This window comes from Thalassophryne amazonica, chromosome 4 (genome assembly GCF_902500255.1).
Source record: "Thalassophryne amazonica chromosome 4, fThaAma1.1, whole genome shotgun sequence".
Classification (NCBI taxonomy): domain Eukaryota; kingdom Metazoa; phylum Chordata; class Actinopteri; order Batrachoidiformes; family Batrachoididae; genus Thalassophryne; species Thalassophryne amazonica.
The window spans coordinates 134001102-134024513 of record NC_047106.1 but is presented as its reverse complement, the minus strand read 5'-3'; the positions used below and the strand labels follow the sequence as shown (position 1 = coordinate 134024513).

The 23412-nt window shown below is 41.7% G+C and overlaps 1 pseudogene; it reads right to left on the bottom strand.

The window, feature by feature from the left end:
• Positions 1 to 23412, bottom strand: part of LOC117509046 — a 36486-nt pseudogene that overhangs the window by 591 nt on the left and 12483 nt on the right.

Sequence of the window (23412 nt, the reverse complement as noted above, 5' to 3'; positions counted from 1 at the left end):
TTCAGGGGCCCTAAATTACCCAAAAATCCATTGGAAAAACTCGATGCAAGAAAAATTGTTTTGACTAGTGGAATAAAAAAAAAAAAAAAAGAGCACACAACTGGTTTCTTTTCCCAGATGGATCAACCCAACTCCAGAATAACTGACCAAACAAGCAAACAACACGAGTACCTGCACCTGAGTGGACATGTGGACTTACCCGGCAGCGAGAACACTTCCATCAGCAGAGAAGGCACAACAGAGGCCATCGTTAAGAGGACCGATGGCCTCAGGAGCTCTTCCTCAATGCTCCAGAAACGCACCAGCCTGAACACAAACAGAACAACGCTGTCACACAATTTCACTGCTCAACATACAAAAAAAAACAAAAAAAAAAAAAACAGTGCAACTAACTCCCTTTCTTCTGCCATTTCTTTTGTCTTTGTTCATCCATTTACAAATTATCATTATCATATTATCATTAAGTCTTTCTTGCCAGATGCAATGCATCCGGAAAGTATTCACAGTGCTTCACTTTTTTCACATTTTATGTTTCAGCCTTATTCCAAAATGGATAAAAAAAATTTTTTCTCTCTGAACATTTTACACACAATACTCCATATAATGACAATGTGAAAAAAAGTTGTTTTGAGATTTTTGCAAATTTTTTTTTAAATAAAATTAAACAAAAAAAAAAACAACAACAAAAAAAAAACACTAAGACTTCACAGGTACATAAGTATTCACGGTCTTTGCCATGAAGCTCAGGTGCATCCTGTTTCCACTGATCATCCTTCAGATATTTCTACAGCGTACTGGGAGTCCAACTGGGGTCAATTTAGTTGACGGGACATGATTTGGAAAGACACACACCTGTCTACATATAAGGTCCCACAGTGACAATATGTCAGAGCACAAACCAAGCATGAAGTCAAAGGAATTGTCTGCAAACCTCTGACATGGGATTGTCTCGAGACACAAATCTGGGGAAGGGTACAGAAACATTTCTGATGCTTTGAAGGTCGCAATGAGCAAAGTGGCCTCCATGATCTGGTTGCCGGTCTAAATTCAGCACGACCTAAGTCAGGGAGGTGACCGAGAACCTGATGGTCACTTGGTCAGAGTTCCAGCATTCCCCTGTGGAGAGAGAACCTTCCAGAAGGATAACCATCGCTGCAGCAATCCACCAATCAGGCCTGTATGGTAGAGTGGCAGATGGAAGCCACTCCTTAGTAAAAGGCACATGGCACCCCACCTGGAGTTTTGCAAAAGGCACCTGAAGGACTCTCAGACCATGAGAAACAAAATTCTCTGGTTTGACGACACTAAGCTTGAACTCTTTGGTGTAAATTTCAGGCGGCATGTTTGGGGGAAAAAACAACAAACAAAAAAAACAGACACCACAGTGAAGCATGGTGGTGGCAGCATCATGCTGTGGGGATGTTTGTCAGTGGCAGGAACTGGGAGACTAGTCAGGATTGAAGGAAAGATGAATACAGCAATGTAAAGAGACATCCTGGATGAAAACCTGCTCCAGAGCGCTCTTGAACCTCAGACTGGGGCGACAGTTCATCTTTCAGCAAGACAATGGCCCAAAGCACACAGCCAAGATATCAAAGGAGTGGCTTCAGGACAACTCTGTGAATGTGTCCTTGAGTGGACCAGCAGAGCCCAGACTTGAATCTGATTGAACATCTCTGAAGAGATCTGAAAATGGCTGTGCACCGACACTTCACATCCAACCTGATGGAGCTTGAGAGGTGCTGCAAAGAGGAATGAACAAAACAGCCCAAAGATAGGTGCACCAAGTGTGTAGGATCATTTTCAAGAAGACTTGATGCTGTAATTGTTGCCAAAGGTGCATCAGCAAAGTATTGAGCAAAGTGTGTGAATACTTGTGTACATGTGATTTTAGTTTTTTTATTTTTAATAAATTTGCAAAAATTTCAAAAAACCCTTTTTTTCTTGTCATTATGGGGTATTTTGCGTAAAATTTTGAGGGGAAAAAATGAATTTGCTCCATTTTGGAGTAAGGCTATAATAAAATGTGGAAAAAGCTAAGTGTTGTGAATACTTTCTGGATGCACTGTAAAACAAGATGGCATTCAGATATTTCTCTCTCTCTCAAAGGATGACTGAGCAGCTTAGAGCGCTACAGCAAAAAGGGGGGGGGGGGGGTACCACAGTCAAAGCCAAACAAGCCTCAAATTATGCATGATAAGCAAAACTAACTGACTATCATGATTACAGACCATTGGCAGAATACAACACCGCCCACCCCCAACAAAACGTGCCAAATTCCGCGGATCCTTCACAGCCCTGCTTTATGCTATCGTATCTTGTGAGGGAAAGAGAAACAGCACCAGTATCTGGCTCCCACTGTCATGCTGTATTGCTATTCAACTGGAAAGCCACATTAATAGCTCCCTTGTGACAGCCACGTAGCTCTGCAAACATTAGTTCTTTACTCACGCCCAAATTAAACCCATGACTTCCAGTAAGACTTGGTGGAAAAACAAACCGCAGAAAGCAGTGACACCTTTCTCCTTTTTACTCCAATTTTGACTAGCCAGAAGAAGATTTGGCTTTAGAGAATTAATAAAATGATCAGTTTGTGAAGACGGATACTGACACTGACTGAGGTCACAAGTTTGAAACTAAAGTACTGTCAATGATGTGTAAGTACAAGTGGCTCATATGGCTGAACACTTCCAATAGGGATGCAATAACACACTATTCTGAAATATAAACTGTAATTTATTTGTATATTTTATAAATAGTTTATGATTCTTCTGCAAGAGGTGATCATTTCTTCTGCGACATAGTTGACTTTCATGGTATCACGATACTCAAAAAACACCCCACACACAATTCAACACGGGTCTGATATGGCTATTCACGATGCATCATTACACCCTAATTTTCAAACTTTGGAAGAACATTCTAGAATTAAAAATTTGTCCCACTATACTAAAGCACAATCTCTGTTTTAAATGAGGGACTTTTCAAGACTGACACAGAAAACAGCTTTCAAAATTTTCAATTCCTTCAGAGATGTTGCCATGGAAGAAAATCTGGTTCTGCCGACAACCAGAATGTCTGGAATGACTGAATGGATACATACAGATAGAGTTTAGGGCTTCATAAGTGTTTACCTGTCGTCTGTAATACTGGCAATATGGCGACCGTTGGGGCAGAAGCTCACATAACGAACCCATCGGTCATTAGATCCTCCAGCAAAATGGGTGATGGAGGGGGGAAGAGGTGCCTGCAAAAGAGTCACAAGAGTATTTAAATGTTTAAACGTCAGTCAAAACATTCACTAACAAGTTATGAACATAACTGTTGGGGACTGGGTGACAGGTCCTGCTACTAGTTCTTCAGTCTCACCCTAGCTCCAGCAAAATGGTGGCTTTGTGATGATCCCATACAAGAACTCGAGTGTCATAAGAGGCGGTAGCCAGCAGGCCCCATCTGGTGAAACTCACAAGACACTACATCATTGTGGTGCCCTTCCAGCTTCCGAATCAATGTATACTTATCCATGTTCCATAGGAACACCTGCAAAGTGACAAGAGGCTTCGTTATAGCTTGTGTAGCGGCCTAGTGAGAGATTAAATGTGTAATTTAAGAATTAACACTAATCTACACACATCATGTTTAGAAATTTAATTGAGCAATTACACCTGAATTAATAGAGAAAGTTCTGCTCAGTGTCATTGTAAGGCTTTCTAATCTTAAACCAGGCCACACAAAGAATGAGTGCATGCTACACAAGCAGCAGTGCTATGGCAAAATACAACACTTCACCTGAACATTGTAACTAACATGGTCTAAACTATGTCAAAATTATTACACATTATTATACATTACATTTCTATACTTTAATTATGCTACATAGCTTTTGGAATGAATACTTGAATTCTTTTAACATCAACAAAAATAAAAAAAGTCTACACAAAGAGAAAAATAAACAGTAACTTAAGGTAACATAATGTTACTCCACTGGTTCCCCTTTCAGTTTTAGTTCACTGTGTTTACAATAGGCTCCCACCTCCGGCAGAAGCCTACGAAGAGACACAGATACTGCAAGAGAAAAGAATATTTTATGGCCAAAGGGTTGATACCTCTGGCAAAGCACAAATATGCATAACACATTTACACACACACCATATAACTATGTTTTAACAGCCATACAATTATCAAAAGACAAAATGTACAATCATCACTCCTGCCCCCTACTGTGTGTCACACCATTCACAGAAATGCTAATGTTAGTTTGCGCTGCATTCTTCTGCCTTGCACCAGTTCGTTCCCTCTTTTTCTACCTTCCCCACTACTGAACAGCAGAAACACTGAATGTCATTGGCACAGCCACATAAGAACTGGACACGGAAACTGAACATATACTTGATGTATTTTTGGGCCACTGGGTAAGGCTGAACAGTGTGTGTATTTTATTTATTTTAAAGAAGAGCATCTGTGGCATGAGCAAACTTTTGGTTCCATTAAAAAAAAAAAAAAGATGCAATGAGGTGCTTAAACATGTTTTTTTTAATCTGTTAGAGAAAAGTCAACCATCGCTAACACTGGAAAGTGGTGTTTTATTTAAAGATTAAATCTATTAAATGGATGATAAATTAAGTCTGAGTGTTGAGTAGAGCAGAGTGTGTTGCCCAATACAGTGGCGTCACATTGCCGTGCTTTAGTAGAAAAGTCCACCATTACATCAAACACTGACGGGATGAGCTAACATTAGCTTTACAGAGGACAAAGTCCTGGACCTATGTTAGCCTCAGCTACACCTGTGTTAATCATCACGTAGTCAACTCAACCATTTATACATGACCCCCGCCCCAAACCTTTTCAACATGAAGAATAAGCGAAGTGCACATCGCACCTGCGCATGCGTAGGTCAAACTGCGGCAAAAATCCCAGCTACCAAACTCACACTGCTCCCATTGAATTTCGTATAGAGTAGCATTAGCGGACTGTAAAAGTTAAGGCTTTTACAGGGATTGTTTCAAAGGCTTTAAGTCTTAAGCGACACATACAATAATGACAGGGGCGCATTGTGCCGTTTTCAAATGCTTGAACAGAATTTATAGGCTTGAAAGTTGGCTGAAAACACATGATTGCAAACCTCCACCGAGTCCAAACAAAGACGGAAAGAAGAAGAAATGTGGTCGTAAACCTCCGTTCATTACACAATTTCGCCACAGAAAAGAAAGATCCAGACGGACGTAAAAGTCGGACTAAAACTGTAAGTTTCTTACACACATTTTGTCAATATCCTGAAACCATGCCGCTGTTTTTGTGCATCGGCGTATGACTAATCTCGCACCATGACGTGGCGCGTAATATTGTAAAATTGACATGTTCTATAAACAAACTGCATGCATGCACATATCATTGTATGTCTGTCAACTTATCAAAACAAACGTGACACCAAAGAGGTTATATGTGAGACTCACCGTCATTGTCGTCATTATGAAGCCGGCGGAGTTGCGATTTCTCATCCCTGCTTAGCAAATATTCTGCAATATCCACAGATTCAGTCTCTGGACTTCGTCTAACCATCCGTCAGTTGCCTTCAAGGGGTTAGAAATTTGTTTTTCTCCAACTATCAACAAGCACGGGTCATTTTCGACAGCAGCGCGCTCTTCCTCCTTTGTTGGCACTAACGATACTTTTTGTACAGATGCAGCACACGCAAGCACAACCAGCTCTTTCCATTTCTGTCCACTGCCATACGCAGTCCTGGTTGTAACAGGCAATCCGCGGCGCTTACAAAAATGCTTTAAATCGTCAACTTTCCAGCGGCTGAAATGATCCAAATCACAGCACTCCTCGCTGCTTTTCGCCGCCATAGCTTGTGGGTTGGTAGCTGAAAACTTTAGCCTGCCCATAATGCACCACGCGGCCTGAGATGCGCACTTCGCTTATTCTGGTTGCTCTTTGTTTTGCCCATAGTGCACATTTCGCTGCAGCACTGATCCCTCAGGAAAACACTTGTTCCTGCACTGGAACAGCACAGTCTTTCCAAACATCAGAACTGAAAAAAAAAAAAAAATTACGCTTATCCTCACTAAACTCAATTAGGTGGTGTTAAAACTAACCCAAACTCTTTTTGGAGTTGAACTAGTTTTTAATTAAATTTTTAGAGTGCACTCTCTTGGATCAGTAAAGATTTCAGCAACTTTAACCTTCTAAAACAATCTTGAGAAATTATCTCCAGTTACACTTATCCCATGCAACTAGACACCTGTCAATATTCTGTCATATCCTACAGAAAAGGAACTTTCCACAGTATCAAAGCACTTGAAGAGGCAATTTGTTAGACACTATTTGCATGCGAGGTCTGAAGACCAGCTGCTCTGCTTTAGCACGTTCACATGGCACACAGACAGCACAGTGGAAAACGCATATTACAGAGGGGGAAAGAAAAAATGTGTAGGGTCCTGGTGGTTTTTGAGGGGTGACAGCAGTGCATCAAGCCAATTTATTGGGAAGCCAGGCAAATGTCATTTACACAAGTATTTCATACCCGGTGTAAACTGGCCATAAAAATGAGTTTCCTGTCATGTTTTTCTCTCCCCATATACAACTAAAGCAGTCTAAATACTGCTTTAGTTGTACTAATTACCCTGACCTCTAGTAATACTGTGAGAAATCTTGAAGTCATTTTTGATCAGGATATGTCATTCAAAGCGCATATTAAACAAATATGTAGGACTGCTTTTTTGCATTTACGCAATATCTCTAAAATTAGAAAGGTCTTGTCTCAGTGATGCTGAAAAACTAATTCATGCATTTATTTCCTCTAGGCTGGACTATTGTAATTCATTATTATCAGGTTGTCCTAAAGTTCCCTAAAAAGCCTTCAGTTAATTCAAAATGCTGCAGCTAGAGTACTAACGGGGACTAGAAGGAGAGAGCATATCTCACCCATATTGGCCTCTCTTCATTGGCTTCCTGTTAATTCTAGAATAGAATTTAAAATTCTTCTTCTTACTTATAAGGTTTTGAATAATCAGGTCCCATCTTAGGGACCTCGTAGTACCATATCACCCCAATAGAGCGCTTCGCTCTCAGACTGCAGGCTTACTTGTAGTTCCTAGGGTTTGTAAGAGTAGAATGGGAGGCAGAGCCTTCAGCTTTCAGGCTCCTCTCCTGTGGAACCAGCTCCCAATTCTGATCAGGGAGACAGACACCCTCTCTACTTTTAAGATTAGGCTTAAAACTTTCCTTTTTGCTAAATCTTATAGTTAGGGCTGGATCAGGTGACCCTGAACCATCCCTTAGTTATGCTGCTATAGACGTAGACTGCTGGGGGGTTCCCATGATACACTGTTTCTTTCTCTTTTTGCTCTGTATGCACCACTCTGCATTTAATCATTAGTGATCAAACTCTGCTCCCCTCCACAGCATGTCTTTTTCCTGGTTCTCTCCCTCAGCCCCAACCAGTCCCAGCAGAAGACTGCCCCTCCCTGAGCCTGGTTCTGCTAGAGGTTTCTTTCCTGTTAAAAGGGAGTTTTTCCTTCCCACTGTAGCCAAGTGCTTGCTCACAGGGGGTCGTTTTGACCGTTGGGGTTTTACATAATTATTGTATGGCCTTGCCTTACAATATTAAAGCGCCTTGGGGCAACTGTTTGTTGTGATTTGGCGCTATATATAAAAAAAAATTGAAAATTGAAATTGAATTAAATACAGCTAAGGGTGCACAAGTGCCTGCAGCCAGTGTTCTCCCAATAGGGGAGTAGTTTCTTTAAACATTTGGGAAAATGAAACTGAAGAATGTGCACCCTTTCACATATTTAAAATTTTAACCAATTCCATTTAGAATCTAGTGCTGCTGCATGGCCTACTGCTACAGACTGAAGTCACTGTGAATGAACTAAATCATTACACCACATAACTAAATGCATTTCAGACATTCAAGGTTCTAAACAGCATCCCAATACTGTTAATAACTGTGGAGGGGCGTGGTTTTGAAATGCATGTGGTGAGATGGCAAATTAAGTGGGATTGGGACATCTAATGAAAATCATTAGTTGACTAGTCGGGTACCATTAGTTATAGACTAGTCTGCAACTAAATTTGACATTGAATGAATTGAGCCAATTTCAAATCTTCTTGGTAAAACTCAAATGTGACATTTATTTTAACAAATATAAGCACAAAATCACAAATATAAAAAAGAGCATTAGGTTGAAGACCATACCTACATTAATTTACTAGGCATAGACTACCTGTTTGAGCTGACTAATTCACCTGGTAGCTCCAGCAGGTCTATTCTTTTAAGGGTTAAATGAACTTCATAAATGGCTTAACTAGTCAACTAATAAAAAATTAAACTAGTTGGATGTTAGCTAGTCGTAGTCGACTATTTTGAGTCGTCTTGCATCCCTAAAATTAAGCATATGCCTGTGGCAGGCAATATTTTATTCGTTTCTCATTTGAAGATCCAATTCACCATGTACCTGTTACTCCAAAAAACACAAGGAAGCTGAGCTGACAAAATGTTCTGCCATACTAGTTACTTTCATGTATTATGATGTTTGTACTGTCAATCAATCAATTATTATTATTATTTTTTTCAGTGAAGTTTTGTGTGAGTATTTTGTGTGTTTAGGAGCCAGTTGTTGAAGAATTTCTGTGACCTTTGTGGGACAGACAAGTTTATTCTATACGTCAGTGGTAGTAAATCTTTTGTATGAAATACCTGAATTAAACTGGTCAACCTCTTGACCAATCAAAAACCTCCAAAGATATTAAAACTAGGCAAACAATTTTAAAATTTCATTCAATAACATTGTACTTTGTCTACATGATCAAGAAGACCAAACAGTCTTAAGTATGATCAATCTGTATAGCAATATGCCTCTTTATATTTTATTATATTAAACCTAAAAATTTGTCTTGTGACATTTTGAAATTACATAATTTCAAATTGCCATTTTAAAATTACAAAATTAATACTTCAGCCCTACCAAGTGCTTTAAAAAAAAAAAAAAAAAACATTAATACCAGGTTGTCCATTTTTTATTTCAGGCCATGTACCATTTAAAGAATGTAAGAAGCAAAGTAATTGGGAAAATATTTGGAATTCTTTGGTTTAATGAAAACGAGTCAAGAATAACCAGGTTGAGTTACTCTGTAAGTCACTATCTGGGCCCTTCACGACAGCTCTGTATTAGTTATGTAAAATCTATAGCTCTGTTCTTTGCACACAGTTTCTGAGATGTGTTACAGTGGGACAAAAGGTCATGGTGTGGCTTACAGAAATGATTAACAAAGAGGCTGTCCAAACCAAAAGGGTTCCACACGCCTTCTTTCCACTAGCTACAATAAATACTAGGGTGGCAACTGATTACTCAGTTACTGATTGCAATTTTTTTTTTAATAAATCATTTGCATTAAGTATCTATATTAATAAAATATTAAAATGTAAAATCATTAGGTCCCATTTTAGAGATTATATAGAAGCTTTAAATGTTCAAATGAGAAACTGTCAAATAATGAATGTTGACCTTTTCTCAGTTTTTTTTTTTAACTGACAGAAGGTTGTTAGGAACAGGGAGGATCTCTCTGCATCACTCGTCAGTGTCAAATTTCAGAGCGCTGCTGTTCTGATATGCCACAGCAAACTGTCACTGGGGCTCTCTCTCCGAAAACAGCAAGTGAAGCCATGAACGCCATTGTAACCTTCAGACATCGCTTTACCAAAAGAAAAAAAAACAGACGCTTCTTACAAGGGCTGAAACCAACAGCCGTGAAACATTGAGAAAATAAGTAGAATTCACTGAATAGTCTCCCCCTCCCATGCCTCAGACACTAATTCTGTCTTTCTTCCTCACAGCAGTTTGTCTCAGTTTTTACTGTTTAAATTCCAACTGAATATATGAAATGACATGTCCTTATGAAGTTTTTTTTTCCATATAGCACAGCCATGGCTTAATGTGTGCGAGAGTGATGAGTCAACTGCACGGGTGACAACTGTAATCTGAGTGCCTTGCAGTCATTGCTTTGAGCATCACAGTCAACAATAGCGAAATGAAGTGACTCATTTTCTCAAATACAGTTCCTGCTGTACCAGAGCCAGGCCTACAGGCTCTACAGCAACAAACCCTTGAGGTCAAAGAGGTTGGGGGAAGAGGAGCAAACAAATCTGATTCAGAAAACCCTGGTTTTGCAAAATGGGTAAGAAAATGTTTCCAACAGAACTAACGTGTCCCCCTACATTTTTTGCATGTGCTCCTAAATTTTTTTTTGGAAGAGTACAGTCGTACAGGCTACAGTACTCCTAGTAAATAAAAAAAATAAATTAAAAAAAAAAATCTCAGTTCGTGAACTCAATTTCCTCAATCTCTGGTTCGTCACACTGCCTTTTTCATTAACTAGTTCAACATGATTAATCAAATCACAACAGAGCTAAAAAGCATCCAATTTTAGCTACAGTCACGCTTCAAGCGCCTTTTGCCCCCCCCCGTGATGCTCTATTTTAGATATCAGCGAACAGATTAAATAATGAAATTCATTAGTTATTTGTAACAACCTCTTCTCAGTGGTTTCAGCCCTACAGTAAATGCCACATATCACAAGTCGATATTAAATAAAACCGCAAAAGAGTGAACAAAAGGACCGATGCATGCTTAATTTCTCTTATGTGGAGGAATTCAGTTTTCAAATATTTATAAATAACTTTACAAATTTTATGCAGGAACTATTCAGTACAGCTTTACAGCGAAGAAAAACAAGCTTTAAAATAAAATAAACAAACATGATAGTGTATCTGATCAGGATTGTGAAGACAAAAGAACCATGCATCCCTGGATACAATGTGTGCCAAATGGAAATCCTAATCAAAGCTTTCTGTTCAGTGGACTGTGCCAATCTGAGTCGAGGGTGGGTGGGGGAGAGGTGTAGGTGGGTTCAGGTGGAGGGAAGATGAAGAGGGAATGAAAGAACATTTTATTATGTTTAAAATGAAATGTATATAAAAATAGAGCAACTGCAACAAGCAGAGGTAGACAGACACAGAGCCGCACCTACGTACTGAATGACCTTGCAGGTCAGGTGCAGGGGGACCCTGGCCAGAGCACTGGGCGTCCCTGGTTTACACCGGCTGCTCAAACTATCAGCGCGGCGCTCCCTTCAATACCAACCACACACAGATGAGCTCTGCCACCACCGGTGACAGGAAAGCAAGACATACACTGTAGGGACACACACAACCTAACAAAGCTACCACCACCAACTTCACTTTAAGTCAATGGGCAAAATTGGTCAAGTGTGAATTAATTATTGCTTGCAGCAATTTAAACTTTCATTTTAAATCTGACTGACCCCCAGTCTAAAACATGAATATATTACAGCTCATTTGAAAAAAACAAATGATTACATTTTTGCTTCTTGCGTGCAAATATCAGAACACTGCAACAACCCAACAGACACAGGTAGCATGTCTTATCATGACACCGAGCAAAGTTTTTGTAAGGTGGAAATGTTAGAGCAGGGCAGATGGAAAGTGTTTTACTTGAATGGTTCATTGAAGATAATTAGGCACATGCAATCACACAAAGTTTGGCTATAAAAATCCCAAAAGGAGTTTAAAGAAACATTTACATACCGCTTTGCCAGCACCAACAGAGCACAAATGGAGGAGTCGGGGGAGAAGGCGCTTGCAGTACACCCAGTGTTGGTGCCCCCGCAATACCTTCACCATGTTACCTACAAACAAATGACTCTTAAAAGGCAATATACCATGCATCTTCTCACACACATACACAAAAACCGCGCAACACAGTGAAGTATTTTTCTGATTTGTTAAGGACCTGTTAGTGACAGCTGATTTTAGCCAACTTAAATAGTAACACACAACTGAAAACAGTACGATCATTAGAGAAATCTGTGATTTAGTTATGCATTATACATTTTCCATTTGGTGTGGCTTGCAAGACTGGACCTCTACATGTATATGTTTAAAATGTTGTCAGGAAATATGAAATATAATCCAACTCTAAAACAAAGAATTGCATTACGTGCTTGTGCTTTCAGATGATGTGAGATGTTCCAAAATACGTGCACATAACACCAGAGTTTCAATTAACTCTATGCTCTACTGAAGAATGGTCTAAAAACACCTTTTTAAAAGGGTTACAACCAAATACTATACACATATTTACTATATGAGGTCTGTTAGAAAAGTATCAGACCTTATTTTTTTTTTTCAAAAACCTGATGGATTTGAATCATGTGTGCTTGCATGAGCCAACATTGAACCTTCGTGTGCATGCGTGATTTTTTTCACGCCTGTCGGTTGCGTCATTTGCCTGTGAGCAGGCTTTGTGTGAGCACTGGTCCTCCCCCCTCGTTGGATTTTCATTGCAAGGAAAGGATCAAATTTTTCCCGAAACTGTGAGAGACAGCCAGGTGGAAACCATTGGGAAGATTCAGACGGCTTTCGGTGACGATCCTATGGGCATCACACAGATTAAGGAGTGTTACAACCAGTTTAAAGATGGCGCACAATGGCGGAGGCCATCGACAGGCTGAAACGACCAGATCATTTCCAAAGTGAACGCTGTGTTGATCCGGGACGTCGTCTGACTACCAGAGAAATTGCAGAAGAGGTGGACATCAGAACTTTTTCGGCACATTCCACTGTGAAAGATTTTGTAATGAAAGACAGGCGGAGGGTTCGCGCGTCGGGATGGAGCCACTAATGGCGCAGAACAAAAAGCACCTCCGTGTTGGAAGTCTCACAGGACACGTGACATGTCCAGCTCTTACACAATTTCTCGGATACTCACTCGACTGAAAAGCCACCGAAAGCCGTCTGAATCTTCCGAATGGTTTCCACCTGGCTGTCTCTCACAGTTTCTGGAAAAATTTGATTCAGCGCTGCTCCAATCGTTCAGACATTTTCCTCGCAATGAAAATCAGACGAGGGGGGTGGACCAGTGCTCACTCAAAGCCTGCTCATAGACAAATGACGCAACCGACAGGCGTGAAAAAATCATGCATGCGCACGAAGGTTCAAGGTTGGCTCCTGCAAGCACACGTGATTCAAATCCATCAGGTTTTTGGAAAAAAAAAAAAAAAAAAAAAAAAAAAAAAAAAAAAAAAAAGGTCTGATACTTTTCTAACAGACCTCGTATGGTTACGACAGTACGCGCACGCTGGCCAATTTCCGGTCTGATATTTTCCCATATCAGACAAATGGTCCACACTGCATATCAGATTTGCGACTTTGTTCACAATTTTCACTATGCGAAATAAAACAAAACAAAGTGAAGAAATTATGCGCGGCCATTCTCTGAGCGAATTTTATTACACTGATGGTTTGAATTGGAGGAATTAACAGCAAACAAGCTCAAAGTGGACGTGCAAAATGAAGACCAAATTTTCTAAGAACATTTCAAGTTGTCATCTTTAGGCCAAATTACTTCAACAGATTGAGTTCTAGACAAATACGCGACATTCTGAAGTCAGACTGTTGTGAACATTTTTTGATACAAGCATTATACTTAAAGTACACTGAGGGGGAATTACTGAATGTATAGTAAAAACAAGAAAATACCCCTGGCCCCTAGAGTGTTAAGGAAAACATTTGTCCATTAAGGACACCTCCACATACCATCATATTTAAGGTCCCACACACGGAGGGTCTTATCTCGTGATGCAGAGACCAGCATGAGGCTGCCATCAGGAGCAAAATTCAGGTCTCTACTACATCAGTATGATCCATCAGATTCAGCAACAACCTTCCTGTAACAAGACAACAAACAATCTGGTTTGTAGGATGGAACCACTTTAAGTGTCTAATGCACTGCAAATTAGACCCCAGAATTTAGATAAAAAGGTGCATGCCATTGTGTACGTACGACCTATACATGTACATACGACCTACACATTGAGTCTTGTGTGTACAATTGCTGTCGGCGTCTGGTGGTGCTTTGTTGTACATCCTGCTGCACACTAAATTTCCTTTTTATGGATGAATTAAGTGAAACTTGAACATGACACTCGCCTCCACTGAATTCCTTGCAGCATTGAATTTATTTAGTTTATATAGTGCCAAATCAGAGGGGTGACCCACTGCTTAGGCCATTTTAAGTTACAAGATGCTGTAAAGTTTTACAAAACAACAAAAGATGAATTTGATGAGAAGTCCATGCAGGCGTCCAGGCCACAGGCAGAGGTCATTCATCATGCCATTCAGTGGGCCAGCATTAAATTTTATCTTGATACCCAAGTATTGGTTAAGATGAAATGCTACATCCATCCATCCCATCCATCCATCCATCCATTTTCTTCTTTATCCGGAGTCGGGACGCGGGGGCAGCAGCTCAAGCAAAGCTGCCCAGACCTCCCAATCCACACACACCTCCCCCAGCTCCTCCGGGGGGACCCCAAGGTGTTCCCAAGCCAGCCGAGAGATGTAGTCCCTCCAGCGTGTCCTGGGTCTTCCCCGGGGCCCCCCCTCCTCCCTACATATTTCAGAATATTATGACTACATTCCAGGTGGCTAATATTACTGGTTCAATTTGATAACCATGATAAATAACTCCAGTTAAGCAGCCTACTGTCCAAAACCAATTCAATTTGGCAGTCGACTATCACACTTCAGAACCTGACACCTACTCAACAGAATTTTGATATGAGTGACCCACACCACTCCTTCCTGGAATACATGTTGCACTGCAAACCCCCTTTCTCATGAAATGCTCCCTCATGGGTGTGTAATCCTTTAGTGCTGGTGAAAGGGCTTTTCAATAACACCTGTTGCACACTAGATTGCTGTTGCTGAAGGCAATTTGTTAATGTGAACAGCGCTCTACTTTTGTTCTGACAGTGACAGAGAATCGTTAACTCGTTACTGCAAAACAGGGTTGCCAATTTGCAGCCTACAGGACACTTTTGACCTGATTCAGCAGGGTGCCTGGAGTTCAACTGAAGAGGGGGTGCACATCCATGTGCTTTGTGTGAACCTGATTTTATTAGATCTCAGAAGTGCAGCAGAGTAGGTCCTGATTAGCACTTGGCTGGGAGATCACTTGGAAACACGGGTGTAAAATTCACAGACCCTGCCGCCAAAGGAGGGGAATCCGACCCCATCTTTGGGTTGCCCTGAGGTGGCTATAATTTGAATGAAAATATACCAGTGTTGTAACTTGTCAAGATGTCTGTGTATACACAGAGTTCCTAAATTTGTTCTCCCTTCATTTACATTTATAATGGAAAAATTACTGTTCAAAGTACTATGCAAAGAGCATCTTTTCAAATTGTGTGTACATTTCATACATGTCAGCCTTTTGAACAGAATTTATCCTCACCAGTGTAAACATCCAGATCTTAGTGACAAACAGTACTCTTCATCAATCTGGCTCCAACTTTCTCTGATTGCTGTTGCCAGATCAGCTTTGCTGGTTGGAGCCTTGTCATGGACCATTTTCTTCAACTTCCACCAAAGATTTTCAATTGGATTAAGATCCGGACTATTTGCAGGCCATGACATTGACCCTATGTGTCTTTTTGCAAGGAATGTTTTCACAGTTTTTGCTCTATGGCAAGATGCATTATCATCTTGAAAATGATTTCATCATCCCCAAACATCCTTTCAATTGATGGGATAAGAAAAGTGTCCAAAATATCAACGTAAACTTGTGCATTTATTGATGATGTAATGATAGCCATCTCCCCAGTGCCTTTACCTGACATGCAGCCCCATTCATCAGTGACTGTGGAAATTTACATGTTCTGTTCAGGCAGTCATCTTTATAAATCTCATTGGAACGGCACCAAACAAAGGTTCCAGCATCATCACCTTGCCCAATGCAGATTCGAGATTCATCACTGAATATGACTTTCATCCAGTCATCCACAGTCCACGATTGCTTTTCCTTAGCCCATTGCAACCTTGTTTTTTCTGTTTAGGTGTTAATGATGGCTTTTGTTTAGCTTTTCTGTATGTAAATCCCTTTTCCTTTAGGCGGTTTCTTACAGTTCGGTCACAGACGTTGACTCCAGTTTCCTCCCATTCATTCCTCATTTGTTTTGTTGTGCATTTTCGATTTTGAGACATATTGCTTTAAGTTTTCTGTCTTGACGCTTTGATGTCTTCCTTGGTCTACCAGTATGTTTGCCTTTAACAGCCTTCCCATGTTGTTTGTATTTGGTCCAGAGTTTAGACACAGCTGACTGTGAACAACCAACATCTTTTGCAACATTGCATGATGATTTACCCTCTTTTAAGAGTTTGATAATCCTATCCTTTGTTTCAATTGACATCTCTCGTGTTGGAGCCATGATTCATGTCAGTCCACTTGGTGCAACAGCTCTCCAAGGTGTGATCACTCCTTTTTAGATGCAGACTAACGAGCAGATCTGATTTGATGCAGGTGTTAGTTTTGGGGATGAAAATTTACAGGGTGATTCCATAATTTTTTCCTCAGAATTGAGTGAGTCCATATTTTTTTCCCTCTGCTTGGTCTAAAAAAGTAACCCTTACTGACCGCCACAATTATTTTTCCTGATTTCTTATAGTGTTTCTTAAAGCCAGGAAGTTGCCATTTGAAATGACTTTAGTTTTGTGTCATGTCTGTGATCTGCTTTTTTTCTACAAAATTAAACAACTGAATGAACATCCTCTGAGGCCGGTGATTCCATAATTTTGCCAGGGTTGTAGTAAAAGACTGCTGGTACTCGACTGGCCTGCCTGCAGTCCAGACCTGTCGCCCATTGAAAATGTGTGGCGCATTATGAAGCGCAAAATACGACAACGGAGACCCCGGACTGTTGAACAACTGAAGTCATACATCATTTAGTTTGCAGTCATCAATTATTCAGGGTCTTTAGTAGTTATATATTCCTTGGTTTTGCTTTATTTATCTTCAGTGTCTTATTGTCAGATTGTGTTCTGTTAGTCTTTGGTTTTACTTTCTGTTGTCATTCATCGTGTGTCAGTTACTCATACAGGTTGAGATTCCGGCGAGGGCAGGTGCATCTCCTCTTTCCTCTATCTCTGCTCCAACCTTTAAGTCCCCTACTTCACCAGACTGTGGATTCTTCAGACTATATTGGATTAACCATGGAATTGGTCAGCTGGTCTCTGAACGCTATTGACACCATTTTTTCAACAAGGAAATTGGGGCCGGGGGACCCTGCGTGCCCAGATGGAACCTACCCTGTGGGCTATGTTCTTGAATCCTGGGAGACATGGCATGTCGCATGCTTTGTGACATTCTCGTGCAGGATGTCAAGGATTTTTTATATTTGGTTTTATTGTAATAGGGCTGGTACTTATTGGTTTATGTGCTGCCCTGACCTACTGGAGAATTGGCAAGACGGCTGCAACCAGAACGATGACCTGTCCGTCATGATTAATGAGTTGGGCAAGGCGATACATTCTCAGACTGCGTTAACTCTTGAACTCAGACGCAAATTGGATAACATCTCAGCGCAAATGCAGCCTTCCAAAGGAAGATGTCGGAGACCAGGGAATATTCATAATTGGATCTCGTTGTTCATGTGAGCTATAAGGTGTTTTTCACTGCTCAACCATGAACATGGCAGGCTTATCAGCCTCTGAAGGACAAAATGCCCCGATGTTTTCCTCCAGAAGAATTTCTTCAGCCTTGGTGAACTATGCGACTGCCTTCTTTCTTATTTTCAGCAACTCCAGCACACACGGACAGAAACTGACTCATTTGCCACTCACATATGGACAGAGACTGAAAGCATGCTCCCATCCCCCTACATCCCTCCTGTCCCCATCCACCACCTCATCCCGGCCCCCGCTCATGCCATCCCTTCCCCCTCCGGGGTGCCACGCAGTTTTAGCTGCTGTAGCTCCCCATTCTGCCCCAAGCCGGCGGCGACGTGACTGCCCCCACCCCACACTCACATCGCCTTAATTCGGAAAATGGACTGTTTCAAAGTTTAGTGCATATAAACAATGTAAAATGTATATGTGTTGTCTTTAATTCTAATGTGTGCCATTTTTACAGTAAACAAGTAATAATTGTGGATTAATTGCTGTATTGCTGTGTAGATCGTCTCCTCCATCAGGTATTTGGAGTCCACCTCTCCAGCACTCTCACCTGGCACACCAACACCACGGCTGTCTTCAAGAAAGCCCACCAACATCTCTATTTTTTTAGGAAATTGGGAAGGGTCAGACTGAACACTGAGATCCTCAGGGCCTTCTACAGCTGTGCAGTGGAGAGTGTCCTGTCCTGCTGCCTCCCTGTGTGGTATGGTGGCTCCATGGTGGCGGAGAAGAAAGCGCTGCAATGGGTGGTGAAGTCTGCACCATCGGATGCAGCTTACCACCCATTGGGGACATCTACATCTCCAGATGTAGAGACAAAGCCACCTGCATCCTCCAAAACTCCACCCATCCTGCACACAGTCTGTTCACACCCTTCCCTCTGGAAGGAGGCTGTGCAGCATCCGGGCAAAAACGTCCAGACTGAAAAACAGCTTCTACCTGAATGCTGTCAGACTGTTAAACAGTTCAACATCCACCACTAAACTGTGAACATTGCACTACATGCACATTGTCACCTTAATACTAATACTTAATACTCTAACGCTGCTGCTGCCGACCCTGTGCCTTGTATATATATTCTATGGCCACAGGGGTGTGCATATTGTACATTGCAAAAGTCTATATTGTAAAAGTTTATACAATAGGTTAGGTTAAAAAAAAATTGTCCCAGTTTACACCGAGACCTGGAGAAACTGCATTTTGTTCTGCCTGTAAGGGTCAAGTGACAATAAAAGTGAGTCTGAGTATCTTGTCTGTGGTAATTGGAGTGTGGACAACGTAATCTCGTTGTTGTTGCACTGTGTAATGACAATGACAATAAATCTCGTCCATCCATCCATTGCTTTATTCTGTAGTTGGTTATTGTATTTGTTCGCTCATCATCCTTTAAGTTATGTTAGTTTTTTTCTGTTAATCACATTTATTGTATTATGCTTAGTCACAGGTTTTTGTTATTATTATCGTCAGTGTTGCTCATCAGATTATGTTCCATTTGTCATTTATTGTATTCTCAGTTTTTCAGTTGTTTTATTTAGTGCATAATTCGGTAGTCAATCAATCAATCAACTTTTTTCTTATATAGCGCCAAATCACAACAAACAGTTGCCCCAAGGCGCTCCATATTGTAAGGCAAGGCCATACAATAATTATGAAAAACCCCAACGGTCAAACGACCCCCTATGAGCAAGCACTTGGCCACAGTGGGAAGGAAAAACTCCCTTTTAACAGGAAGAAACCTCCAGCAGAACCAGGCCCAGGGAGGGGCAGTCTTCTGCTGAGACTGGTTGGGGCTGAGGGCAAAAACCAGGAAAAAGACATGCCGTGAAGGGGGGCAGAGATCGATCACTAATGATTAAATGCAGAGTTTGTTTATTTCTGTACCAGTAGTTTATGTCAGCATCATTGTTTGTATTCTCTTTTATGTCTCAGCCACTATCAGCTCTGTCCTAGTTTGGTTTATTATTAGATCTCTTGATCTTTCCCCCTTTTGACTTGTCACAGTGTTTCTTCGTTCTGCCCCTTTTGTTTTGCCCATGCATTATTATTTGTCTGGAAGACGTCACGTTATTCAGTCAGTTTTTCTGTCACTTACTTCTCCTGCTTTGCACCGCTTTGTTTCATAAGACCACACCTCTTTCTAGAACCTTCCACACACCTGCTTCACATCACCTTTCATTAGTTTGCTCCTTATTTAAGCCCTCACAGTTCCACAACTCATGCTCGATTGTTGACTCTGCTCACTTTCCTGCCTCTCGTTCCTGTCCAGTTTGCATGTGTTTTTTGACCTTCCTTGTGTACTCCGACCCCCACTTTGCCGTTGCCTTGAACTCAGCCTGTTTTTGACTCTGCCTCTGTTTTACCTATTTAACTCCTCGACGCCATCTGTATGAACTTTGCTCATTTCTGGACCACGACCCAGCCTGCACAAAGTCTGATACCGCTGACTGTCCACAGGTAGTCTGACTACCTGTGTACCGAACTCCATGCCTGGTCATCAGATAAAGACATTTACATATCTAAACCAACCATGCCTGAGAGTCTGCATTGGTCTCCTCCCGTTTCCTGTGTCAAGCCACCACCAGTCCTGACAGTATATGTCTGCCAAATTTGGCTCAATTCTGCAGCACAAATGTGTCTCTCCCGTTAGGTACTACTACCACTACTTCTATTACTTCTACTTAAGTACTCAATAGCCTGTGTCACTCCCTGCATATCAAAGTATATGTGCGTTAAGTTTGGCTTAATTTTGCAGCACAAAAGTGTCTCTCACTTTAACTGCTACTACTACAGCTACTACGAATGATAAAGTGCTCAACAGCCTGTGTCACTCCCATATGTCAAAGTAAATGTCTGCCAAATTTGGCAGAATTCCAAGGTGCCATTTGGACACACACACACACACAATTGTCTCTTAGTATACACAGGGAGGCAAATAAGTATTGATCCACTGTCGATTTTGAAGTTTTCCACCTACAAAGAATGGAGAGGTCTGTCATTTTTATCATAGCTACACTTCAACTGTGAGAGACAGAATCTAAAAAAAAAACAACTGAATTTTCATTTTATTGCATGAAATACGTATTTGATCAGCAAGAATTCTGGCTCTTTAAACTGTATTAATTGCACCTGTTTTAACTCGTTACCGGTATAAAAGACACCTGTCCACACAATCAATCACACTCCAACCTATCCACCATGGCCAAGACCAAAGAGCTGTCTAAGGACACCAGGGACAAAACTGTAGCCCTGTACAAGGCTGGGATGGACTACAGGACAACAGGCAAGCAGCTTGGTGAGAAGACAACAACTGTTGGTGTAATTATTAGAAAATGGAAGAAACACGAGATGACTGTCAATTGTCCTTCCTCTGAGAAGCCCAGAACTACACAGGAGAACCTGGTCAATGACCTGAAGAGAGCTGGGACCACAGTCACAAAGATTACATTAGTAACACACTACATCATGGTTTTAAATCCTGCAGGGCAGCAAGGTCTCCCTGCTCAAGCCAGCACATGTCCAGGCCTGTTTGAAGTTCACCAGTGACCATCTGGATGATCCAGGGGATATGGGAGAAGGCCATGTGGTCAAATGAGATCAAAATAGAGCTTTTTGGTATCAACTCCACTCACCGTGTTTGGAAGATGAGAACACCCCCAAGAACACCATCCCAACCGTGAAGCGGGGGTGGAAACATCATTTTTGGAGGTGCTTTTCTGTAAAGGGGACAGGACGACTGCACCGTATTGAAGGGAGGATGAACGGGGTCATGTGTCATGAGATTTTGGCAAACAACCTCCTTCCCTCAGTAAGAGCATTGAAGATGGGTCATGGCTGGGTCTTCCAGCATGACTTGAAACACACAGTCAGGGCAACTAAGGAGGGGCTTAAGAAGCATTTCGAGGTCCTGGAGTGGCCTGGCCAGTCTCCAGACCTGAACTCAATAGAAAATATTTGGATGGAGCTGAAACTCAAAACCTGAAATATCTGGAGAAGATCTGTATGGAGGAGTGGACCAAAATCCCTGATGCAGTGTGAAAACTGTGTCAAGAACTACAGGAAACATCTGACCTCTGTAATTGCAAATTTCTGTACCAAATATTAAAGTCTGTTTTTATATCGTATCAAATGCTTATTTCATACAATAAAATGCAAATTAATTCTTTAAAAATCATATAATGTGATTTTCTGATAGATACAAGGTCTGTTAGAAAAGTATCCGACCTTTTTATTTTTTTCAAAAACCTGATGGATTTGAATCACGTGTGCTTGCATGAGCCAACCTTGAACCTTTGTGCGCATGCGTGATTTTTTTTTTCATGCCTGTCGGTTGCGTCATTTGCTTGTAAGCAGCCTTTGTGTGAGAACATGTGCTGTGCGCTCGGCGGATTTCATTTCAAGGAAATGGTGGAACGATTGGAGCAGCATGACTGCATCAAATTTTGCCACAAACTGGGCGACAGCCAGATGGAAACCATTTGGATTATTCAGATGGCTTTCGGTGACGATCCTCTGGGCATCGCACAGATTAAGGAGTGGTACAACCGGTTTAAAGACGGCCGCACAACGGTGGAGGGTGCGCCGCGCTCCGATCGGCATCAACACGCTGAAACGACAGGATCATTTCCAAAGTGAACGCTGTGGTGATGTGGGACCGTCGTGTGATTATCCGAGAAAGAAGAGGTGGACATCAGCACTTTTTCGGCACATTCCACTGTGAAAGAAGATTTTGTCATGAAAAGAGTTGCAGCGAAATTCATCAGCACGAAGCTGATGGTGCAGCAACAGTGCCTCCATGTTGAAGTCTCACAGGACATGTTGTAACATGCCCAGCTCGTCAACCATTCGGAAGATTCAGACGGCTTTCAGTGGCTTTTCAGTCGTGTGACTATCCGCGAAACTGTGGACAGGCTGGACATGTTACAACATGTCCTGTGAGGCTTCATCATGGAGGCGCTGTTGCTGCGCCCTCAGCTTCATGCCGATGAATTTCGCCGCCACTCTTTGTGTGCAACTTCAAACTTCAACATCTTTCAGTGAGTTTTACTGCAAATACACAAGACATCTACAGTGAGGCAAATAAGTATTTGATCCACTCTCGATTTTGCACCTTTTCCCACTACACTTCAACTGAGAGACAGAATCTTTAAAAAAAAATATATATATACGAGGTCTGTTAGAAAAGTATCCGACCTTTTTATTTTTTTCAAAAACCTGATGGATTTGAATCACGTGTGCTTGCATGAGCCAACCTTGAACCTTTGTGCGCATTCGTGATTTTTTCACGCCTGTCGGTTGCGTCATTTGCTTGTAAGCACCCTTTGTGTGAGGACATGTGCAGTGCGCTCGGCGGATTTTCATTTCAAGGAAATGGCGGAACGACTGGAGCAGCACGACTGCATCAAATTTTGCCACAAACTGGGTGACAGCCAGGTGGAAACCATTCGGACTATTCAGATGGCTTTCAGTGACGATCCTCTGGGCATGATGATCGACTTTGTAGTCATATCATCTGACCTTCGGCCGCGTGTCTTGGACACTCGAGTGAAGAGGGGCAGAGCTGTCGACCGATCACCACATGGTGGTGAGTTGGATCCGCTGGGAGGGGAGGAAGCCGGTCAGACCTGGCAGGCCCAAACTTATCGTGAGGGTCTGCTGGGAATGACTGGCTGAACCCTCTGTCAGCGAGGTCTTCAACTCCGACCTCCGGGAGAGCTTCTCCCAGATCCCGGGGGAGGTTGGAGACATGGCGTCCGAGTGGACCATGTTCTCCACCTCCACTGTCGACGCGGCCACTCGTAGCTGTGGTTGCAAGGTCTCTGGTGCCTGTCGCGGCAGCAATCCTCGAACCCGGTGGTGGACACCGGAAGTAAGGGATG